At 35.3% G+C, this 9,578-nt stretch overlaps 1 protein-coding gene across 1 annotated transcript in view; it reads left to right on the plus strand.

Moving 5' to 3' along the window:
* The window catches only part of LOC102757166 (adhesion G protein-coupled receptor L3-like), a 361,454-nt gene that overhangs the window by 351,135 nt on the left and 741 nt on the right, over positions 1-9,578 (plus strand). The gene's annotated exons all lie outside the window — the stretch shown is intronic.

Raw genomic sequence — 9,578 nt, forward strand, 5'->3', positions numbered from 1 at the left:
TGTTTTCACTGGGAATAAAGTAAAGACTAAGCATTTCATTTTTAAGCAGCATATTCAACTTACAACCTTATTTCTAACAGATACATTCTAGTGGAATGAATGTATCTAACTTCTAGCTGCTGTAAACAGGCCAGAGAAAACTGAGGTTAGAAACCGAACAATGTGGAAATACAGACTTGGTCAGCCTCCTATGCTCAGGCTTATCATTCTAATCACAGGTGGATTGTATAGACACAGTTCAACACTCATTGGATTATGAAGCTGTTTTAAAGCTTGTGGGTAAAGGATTCACTATTGTGTATGTTCTTCATTGTTGAAGGCATAACCCAAGATACTATTTTTACAAGGTTTCTCTCTTCTATAGAAAATGTATGCTGCTGAATTAGAAAGGAATTGTCACAGCATTACTTTGCTTATGGATAAAAAAAAAACCCCAAAATACTGTTATATAGGCTGCTGAAAGGTCTTTATTCTTTGTAATTAATTGTGTGTGTATGTGTTTGCGCACGTGCGTGCGTGTGCATGTGTGTGTGTGTGTGTGTGTGTGTGAGAGAGAGAGAGAGAAAGAGAGAGAGAGAGAGAGAGAGAACCAATATGAACATAGCTTTCTATTCAAAACTTATATTTATCCTTCATTAAATTTCCAGTTATGTCTCCTCTGTTAAAATCTGCATGACTACTGATTTTCTTGGTTTCACAATAAGAATAACAAATTTTAATTTTGATTTGCAATAAAGAAAAAATATATTTATATACTGTAAGAAAAGTAGATGACTACAGTTGACAATTAATGTCACATTTTATTTTGTTTTTTTTATTTTTTTAATATATTTTATCGATTTTTTACAGAGAGGAAGGGGGAGAGATAGTCAGAAACATCGATGAGAGAGAAACATCGACCAGCTGCCTCCTGCACATCTCCCACTGGGGATATGCCCGCAACCCAGGCACATGCCCTTGACCGGAATCGAACCTGGGACCCTTCAGTCCACAGGCTGACGCTCTATCCACTGAGCCAAACCGGTTTTGGCTAATGTCACATTTTAAAATTAATGCCATGATTTTACACCTTAACGCAGTAGATTTTCACACAAAGACAATCTTCATATCAATTTTTTCTGGTATAATATCAATGTGTTTAAAAAATACCCTTAAAATTCTCAAAATAGTAATAGTATGTTTTTTTTGTGCTCTTAAAAATATCCCTTGTCAGACATAATAAATTTCCGTTAACATTTCATATTCAGGAATTAGACTCAATTTCACTGAACTTAAAGATCATTGATACTTTGTGTTATTTTTCTGGTAATTTCTCATGCATTTCCTGAATTAAGTCCCTTTCTTTGTTTTCACTGTGTGATGCACAAGGAGCATCTTTGCCTCTTATCTCTCTCCTGTATGACTTTCTTGTTCAAGCCTCCCATTCTCACCATTTTTGGCTATGCTGCAGCTTCCTGGTATATTGAAATGGGGATGAAAATACTGCCAAGCTGTTATTGTTCAGAGTTGGAAGCAAAATAATACTTTTCAAGCACCAGAACCATGGGAAGCACTTGATAAATGTTAGCAATTATAATGGTCATATCACCCTAAATAGCTTATCGCACTGTCTTCCTAAGTAATTCCCAGACTCTGTTATCTTTCACTCTAATCTGATTGAATAATCTACTGGCTAATGCTTTTAAAAGTTAATGTTATAAATATTTTATTATGGTAGGTTATAATGTCACCTTCCACTGTCCTATATGTTTGAGGCTATATTCTTAATTTGATTTTGAGAATTCCTCTCAATCTGACTAGTGTTTAGTTCTTTCTCCTCTGCTCCTGATATATGTATGTGTGTGTGTGTGTGTGTGTGTGTGTGTGTGTGTGTGTGTATACACAAGATGGTGGCTAATTTGCCTACTTCAGGCAGGGCTGGCAGCGCGTGATGCTACCCTCGTGCCCTGAGCCCCGGATCCCTGACCTGGCGAGGCGGGGCCAGTAGTGCCTGACGCTGCCCGGGGCATCTGGGCCTTGGATGCGTTACCTGGTGAGGGAGCAAAGTGGTGGAGAAGGGAGAGAGCCCAGATGGCAGAGAAGGGAGGGAGTGAGGCAGCAGAGAAGGGAGCGAAGCCCACCTCGGTGGGCTTTGCTCTCTTCTCTGCTTTGCTCTGGTCTCAGAAAGCCCTATTCTTGCAGGAATCTTCCTGCAACGGGCCTCTAGTGTGTATATATATATATATACACACACACACATGTACTAGAGGCCTGGTGCATGAAATTCATGCATTGGGGGGTGGTCCCTCAGCCCAGCCTGCAATGACACAAGCATTTCACACCCGGCCTGGCCAGAGGCCCTCTGCGGCTAGGCACAGAACACTTGCCTTGTCACTAGGGCGACAACACAAGCATCCCCGCCCCCCCGCCCCCCGTCGCTTCGTGCCTGCTGCCCAGAGTCCCGCCGCGGCTGGGGTGGAATGCTTGCCTCATCACTGCAGTGATGAAGCAAGCATTCTGCCAGGCCGCTCACGCTGCCCGCTCTGAGCAGCTGCCCCCCTGGGACTGGGGACTCTGACGGGGCTGGGAAGACTGGGTGCTGACATCTTGTGGCTATGGGTGCCACCATCTTTGTGAAGGAGTGATGATTAATTTGCATATTACCCTTTTATTCGATAGGATATATTATATATATACATATATATAATATATATAATTTCCAGCTATATTGAGATTTAATTATTTTGTATAAATGTAAGGTGTACAGCATGTTGATTTGAAAAACATATATTGTGAAATGATAACCACAGAAGGGTTAGTTAATACCTTCATCACTTCACATGTTGCCTTTTTTTGTATACTGAGAACATTTAAGATCTCTCCTAGCTACTTTTAACTATATAATACCATATTCTCTTAAAAATATATCTTTTTTATTGATTCCAGAGAGAGGAAGGGAGAGGGAGAACCATCAGTGATGAGAGTGAGAATCATTGATCAGCTGCCTCCTGAACCCATTGGGTGTTAAGCCTGCAACCCAGGCAAGTGCCCTGACCAGAAATTGAACCTTGACCTCCTGGTTCATGCACCTATGCTCAACCACTGAGCCACATCAGATGGGCCAGTATTCTTAACTATAATCACCGGGCTGTACATAAAATCCCCAGAATTTAGTTGTCTTTTAATTGAATGTTTGTATCCTTTGACCAATATCTCCCCATTTCCCTCAAAGTCCTTCCCCTAGTGGCTACTATTCTACTCTCTGTTTCTGTGAGTTTGGCTTTTTAAAATTCCATGTATAACTGATATCATGCAGTATTTGTCTTTCTCTATCTGACTTATTTCACTTATAATGCTTTTAAGATTCATCCATGTTGTCACAAATGACATATTATCCCCACCTCTCCACATGACTAAATATCATACAATTGTATATGCAGGATTGGACAAAAGTAGGTTTACAGTTCTTAGTATGGAAAATAATATAGTAATTAATAAATAATAAGAATAACGTATGTGTTTCACATACTCCACAACTGTAAACCTACTTTTGTCCCACACTGTATGTACCACATCCTCTCTATCCACTTATCCATTGATAGACAGTTTGTTTCCATGTCTTGATTATTGATGATAATGCTGTAATGAACATGGGAATGCATATAGGCTCTTCAAGATCCTCACTCAGGACTCTGAGTATATCCTTCTTTGTTCAGAATTTCTGCCTGGATTATTTTGTCTCCTCTACTATATTCTCATATTGTTTTATTTTTAAAGGCCAGTTTAAGTTTGCTTCCTTCAAGAAATCTTTATTGAGCACCCAAACACATGTGTATCACTTCATTACTCTTTAATCTGTTCCATCTAATTCATTGTCCTTTATGATACTTTAAAACCTTGCATTGGTGTGGGCATTCTCCCTCCAACTTCAAGCTTCTTGAGTCCCATGGAGATATTTTGGAGGGTTAGATGCTCACCTGCTCTGTCCTGCTCGGAACTTTCACCCATGTGATCTTGTCATTGCCCTGTAACCTTTTAGTTCAAGTAATTATGGATACTATCTCTTGGCTTTTGGGACTTTGCCAAACACATTTTTAGTCAGTTTTCACCTGATTGTTTTCAAGTTATATTCATGAGAGATAAAATTCTAAAACTGTGTCATATTTCACGTGTCACAAGAATGTGTACATCTCTCTCTCTCTCTCTCTCTCTCTCTCTCTCTCTCTCTCTCTCTCTGTGTGTGTGTGTGTGTGTGTGTGTGTGTGTGTGTGTGTGTAGTATAGGTAGTTATTATAGGAATTGTTATATACAGTTATGGATGCTGAGAAACCCCACAACATTCTGTCTGCAAGTCAGAGACACAGGAAAGCCAGTGAGGTTGTTCCAGTCCCAACCTGAAGGGCTAGAACCAAGGGTGCCAATGGTTTAAGTCCCAGTCGGAGGTCAAAGGCCTAAGAAATGGGAGGACCAATGTCTGAAGGCAGGAGAAGATGGGTATCCCAGCTAAAGCAGAGAGCAGATTTACACTTTCTCTGTTCTTTTGTCCTAATTTGTCCCTCAACAGTTTGGATGATGCCCACCCAAATTTACTAGTCTCCTGAAGCAAATATTAACCATTTCAGAGATGCCCCACAGACATAGCGAGAAATAATGTGTTACCAGCTATGGGGCAACTCTTAGTTCCATCAAGTTGACAAGCAATATTAACCATCACACATTAGTTTTTAATACTTTCTTGATTCTGTGTGATGACTCTGAAGATCCTTCTGACAATTCTGGAACCCCATTCTGTACCTAGGCCTGAGATAATGCCCAGTGTGGAGCAAGAATGGAAACAATGTCCACGTCTATGTTTAATATCTCCCAGCAGACATATTGTAGGCGATTAGTATGCATTAAATTGGCCTATCTTTTCAGTTTCTTTTGAATTGTGTAATTGTTTTTACTGGATTCTTATTTATCTTGAAATTATAATTTTTATTCTTAAGAACATTTTAAACAGTAAATTTGGAGTTTTTGACATTTAGAAAAATATGGGGATAATTGTGATATGTGAAATTTGAAACCAGTTTAGAAATTGTATTCCTCGTGAATATAATTGGAATACAGTGTGCAGTATAATTTTATTAAACGTTGAGAAGTTGTAACAAGTAGGTATGAATTCATTTATTCAGACACTCGCAACATTTTTTAAGCAAAATTGTCTGTGTGAACAATTTCACTTGAAGGCCACCACTTCGTCTGTGTATCTTCAAAAAGAATAATTAATGTTACTCTCATGCTGAAGCTCCATAAGTCAAAAGGATAGCTGAGCAATAATTATTCTTATGCCATTCTATTCAATAGAACTTTTAAATCCTCTGTACTTTCATAATTTCTAAATTTCTTGTTTTTTAACCTCAGAACATAATTGCTTTTCAGTTTTAATTGTCAGTGTGTTTTACTTTATTAAATCCTAAAATATAATTTAACTAATATGTACTTTTTGTTGAATTAGACTTGTTGAAATTCAGTGTATTAGAAGATTACTGGTAGCAGATGTACTTTTAAAGAAAGTAGATGATAGGTTGATATTTCATTGGGTTTCCAATGTTATTTTTACTGCCAAATATTTTGGGCTCGATTTTCAGAGCACATTTTAAAAGACTTATATAAATGTGTTGGCATGTAAAGTGGCACAGAGAAATACACATACTTAAGAAAATTACGTTATAGGCTCTGCTCAGTCTTAAAACTGGGCATATTTACTTTTTGGCAGCATTTAAGTAATGAAGTATTTTTAGAAGGCATTGACAATACGTACAAAGTAGTCAACTTCTAGATATGTAAGTGTCCCTCTCCGTAATTAAGAAACTCCTTTAAAATAATTAGTCTTGACTGACAAGTAGTTTAAATGCTTTTTTTCTCATGGGGAACCAGATCAGTTTCCTTTTCATTCTAAAGTTTTCAAAAGTACCTTTGTTTTCTTCTTATGGTCACGGTAGGAAAATGTTTTTAACACCTATTAGTAGTCAGTGAGCGAGAACAGGGAGCTGTTTCTCTTGTTTCATCCATGCTAAGAACCACCTTGTTTAGGCATGTGTTTGACATGGAACTTGGGTACTAGCTGAGGTCTGGTCAACTTTAGCAGAGCAGCTCCATTGTCTTCATGATCCTTTTGGCCATGGCCATAGGTAGTAAGTGCAGCATTCTACCAGAAGGTTAGCACATTTCACATCCAAACCTTCTTCAATTAATTCAGCTAATATTTATTACACACTTAGTAGGTGACACTCTGTGCATTGTTATACCAGATTAACTCATGGGATGAAAATGGGAAGAAACTCAAGAATATGTCTTCTTCACCCCAAATTACTTGTTTATTGCCATTTCTGAATGCCCAATGCAGTATTACCCCACTACAACATACAGTGGACTATTTCATTGACTATCCTGCATTTGAATAGTTGACATTTTCCATATTAGTCTTTTTGTTTAGAAACAAGTTTCCCCACTGTTAGCAATGATAACTGAATGGTAAAACAAAACAAAACAAAACTTAAGCATAATGTTTTCATTGAAATTTGCTTGCTGAATAAAGCATTTAGTAATATAATTTAAATAACGAGATAATTTTATAGTTTTCAGTAATACATTCCTTTAAACAAAGCATCCATCATATAGCAGTGCAATTTATCACTGGGTTACTGATACAAATACAATTATATGTTAAAGGGTAGAAAGCATGGAAAAATCAACTCCAGCTCTTTGTAAAAGTTTGCCATATCCATAACTTTCGAACACTTCTTCTAGGGCCAAAGTAAATATATGGAAAATTTGGGTTTCAACAGTCTAGTTGACTTTGTAGCTGTCTAGTGTCTAATTCTAAATTGTACTTTTGTTAGTTGAGACCCAAATTAAATCTATGTTTATGTATACATGTTTTGAAAAAAATTGACAAGGTTTAACCTACCAAATTGCCCACTTATAGCCAAATAAATGCTTTGACTATATGATTTGCTTGGTAGCATTGTTAAATTATTGTAACTTGATAGTTTCAGCAAACAAAATATAGCCAGGTCAGTTCAATGCTTGGAAGCAGTTTCAATATGATTTTAAAAATGTTTTATATCGAGTTAAGAAGAAAATTGTCTTTTAGCAAATACTCAAATATATACTGTAAACATTCTAGAAAATTTGATTTCAAATACTTTTTATACAAAACAAACAAATCTCTGATTCTATTTAAACTGACCAAAATAATGAAACTGGATTCTCAAATTGGAACATTGTTATTATTCAATGATTCCATTAGTTAAAATACTAAAGACATTAATGAAAATGTTTTTATTCTTGAAAATAGACGCTTAATATTTAAAAGAATTGTATGGTTAAACAATCATCTAATTTCTGATTGATAGGCAAACAAACCAAGGATATTTTATTTCATTTAGGAAATTCAGTGTTTCTTTATTGTGAGAATACCCTGTCAAAGTGTTGACTCTAAATCAGTTTAAAAATAATAGCACAGCCACTTCTAATTGTGTTGACTCTCTTTCATCAATGGTATGAATATGCTACATGAGAGACCCAGAAAAAGGAGCAAGAGGTGAATGGCAACCTGAATGGAAGTGACTGCAGTACAGTTTAAGAACTTTAAGTGACCTGCTCACAAGTTATACTTAGGGTCTATGGTGCAGTTATAGTTTTTACAAAATGTTATAGAAATACAGTAAAAAATTATGTAATTCTCAATTTTGAAATAATAGATATGGTTTTCCAAACCAAATCACTAGATTCTGAGTTTCAAGTGAAAATATTTATTGTAATAAAATTTCTCTTGCCCTGCCCCAGCTCTTTTTTACTACCTTGTTTCACTTCTCCCTTCTTTTCCTTTCACATTTCATGCTGAATAAATAAAGGAACAAAAAGAATTGCATGTATTTACTTAAATACATATTTTAATGTTTGTATACATTAGTGAGTTAAACTATCAATGTAGATTTATAGCTATCACATAAGTATCTCAAAAAATAATTCTCTTATGTGGAAATCAACTCATTAGATGATTGGTGAACAACTTAGAACTTGACTTACATGCATTTTAAAAGACTTGTTACATTTTTACAATTACACATGTCACTTTCTTCCAGTAATGTACTGATTATGTTTACAGTCTTTGAGTACAAAACTGTAAAACTTGACATGAAAAGATAGTTGGCTGTATAAAAATGAAATATACATATTCCGCAAACATCTAAATTCAAACATGAAACTAAAAAATATATTTGCCACAGATATGAAGAACAGATTTTTTCAATTTTTTAGCTATACAAAAAACTTTTACAATGCTAACTATGGATGAATGTAAATAGGAAATTCAGAAATAAAATAAATATGAAGGGTCAATAAACATGTGAAAATATATTTTACAAATAAAATAATGAAAATAAAAATATGGATATTGTATCATTCTTCATCTATGACAGTGGCAACATTTAAAGAAATTGGCACTATGTAGTTTCAAAGAGAATAGTACTGCCATTGGAAGTATGCATTTTTATTAAATATTTTGGACATCTAGTTGTTGATATTTTCTAACCTTGAAATATATTTTCCATTTGATCCAGCAATTGTATTTGTAGAAAGATATTATTAAATATGTTTGGATAATTATATTTTTTCAAAAATATTATAGCCGTGGTACACAATATATTACTTTGCACCTTTATGATACAAAAACTGGGATATTCCTATATGTCCATCAACATAAGATAATGAAATAATGTTTTATATTTATATATAATGCAGCCATTAAACAGGAGGAATGCAATATAGACATAAAAACATTTCCATCATATATTGTTAAATAATAGTATGAAATGATATGTGTAGTGTGATACAATCATAGTAAAATTTCCTTGAGTAAAATAAAAAGAGGTATGGAAGGAAACATCTAATGTCTATTTGTTTTTCTGTGGGACAGAATAACAGGAAATTTACCACATTGTTAACTGGTTGCCTTTTGACATTTGGGAAAAGGTGTGGGGAGGGAGCTAAAGAAATTTTTAACTTTTTATATACATCTCATTTTCTTAAATAAAAAGTATTCACTATTTCTATAACATACAAAGTATACAGATTATGTTATTACTTAAAACTATATAATTGTTTTGAAATTGAAACACTACTTTTAATATATATACATATATGTGTATATATACATATGTATATATGTGTGTGTGTGTGTGTATATATATATATACACACACACACACTCAAGAACAGTACACATTTTTGGTAATGGTTTTTATAAAAGATCAAAATGCGCACACAATACCCCTGAGGTTTATCTGAGTTTCTTACTCAGCAAATTGAATATGTCTTTTTATTTTTAAATATATTTTTATTGATTTCAGAGAGGAAGGGAGAGGGAGAGAGAGAGAGAGAAACATCTATAATAAAAAGGGTAACATGCTAATTAGACTGAGAGACCTTCCGTTTGTCCTTCTGGACAAGGCCATGGTGGTGGGGCCAAGGCAGAGGTGATTAGGGGAGATCAGGCCAGGAAGGGAGGGCAGTTGGGGGTGATCAGGCTAGCAGAGGGGGCAGTTGGGGGG

The sequence above is a fragment of the Myotis davidii genome, unplaced genomic scaffold (genome assembly GCF_000327345.1).
Source record: "Myotis davidii unplaced genomic scaffold, ASM32734v1 scaffold704, whole genome shotgun sequence".
Lineage (NCBI taxonomy): Eukaryota > Metazoa > Chordata > Mammalia > Chiroptera > Vespertilionidae > Myotis > Myotis davidii.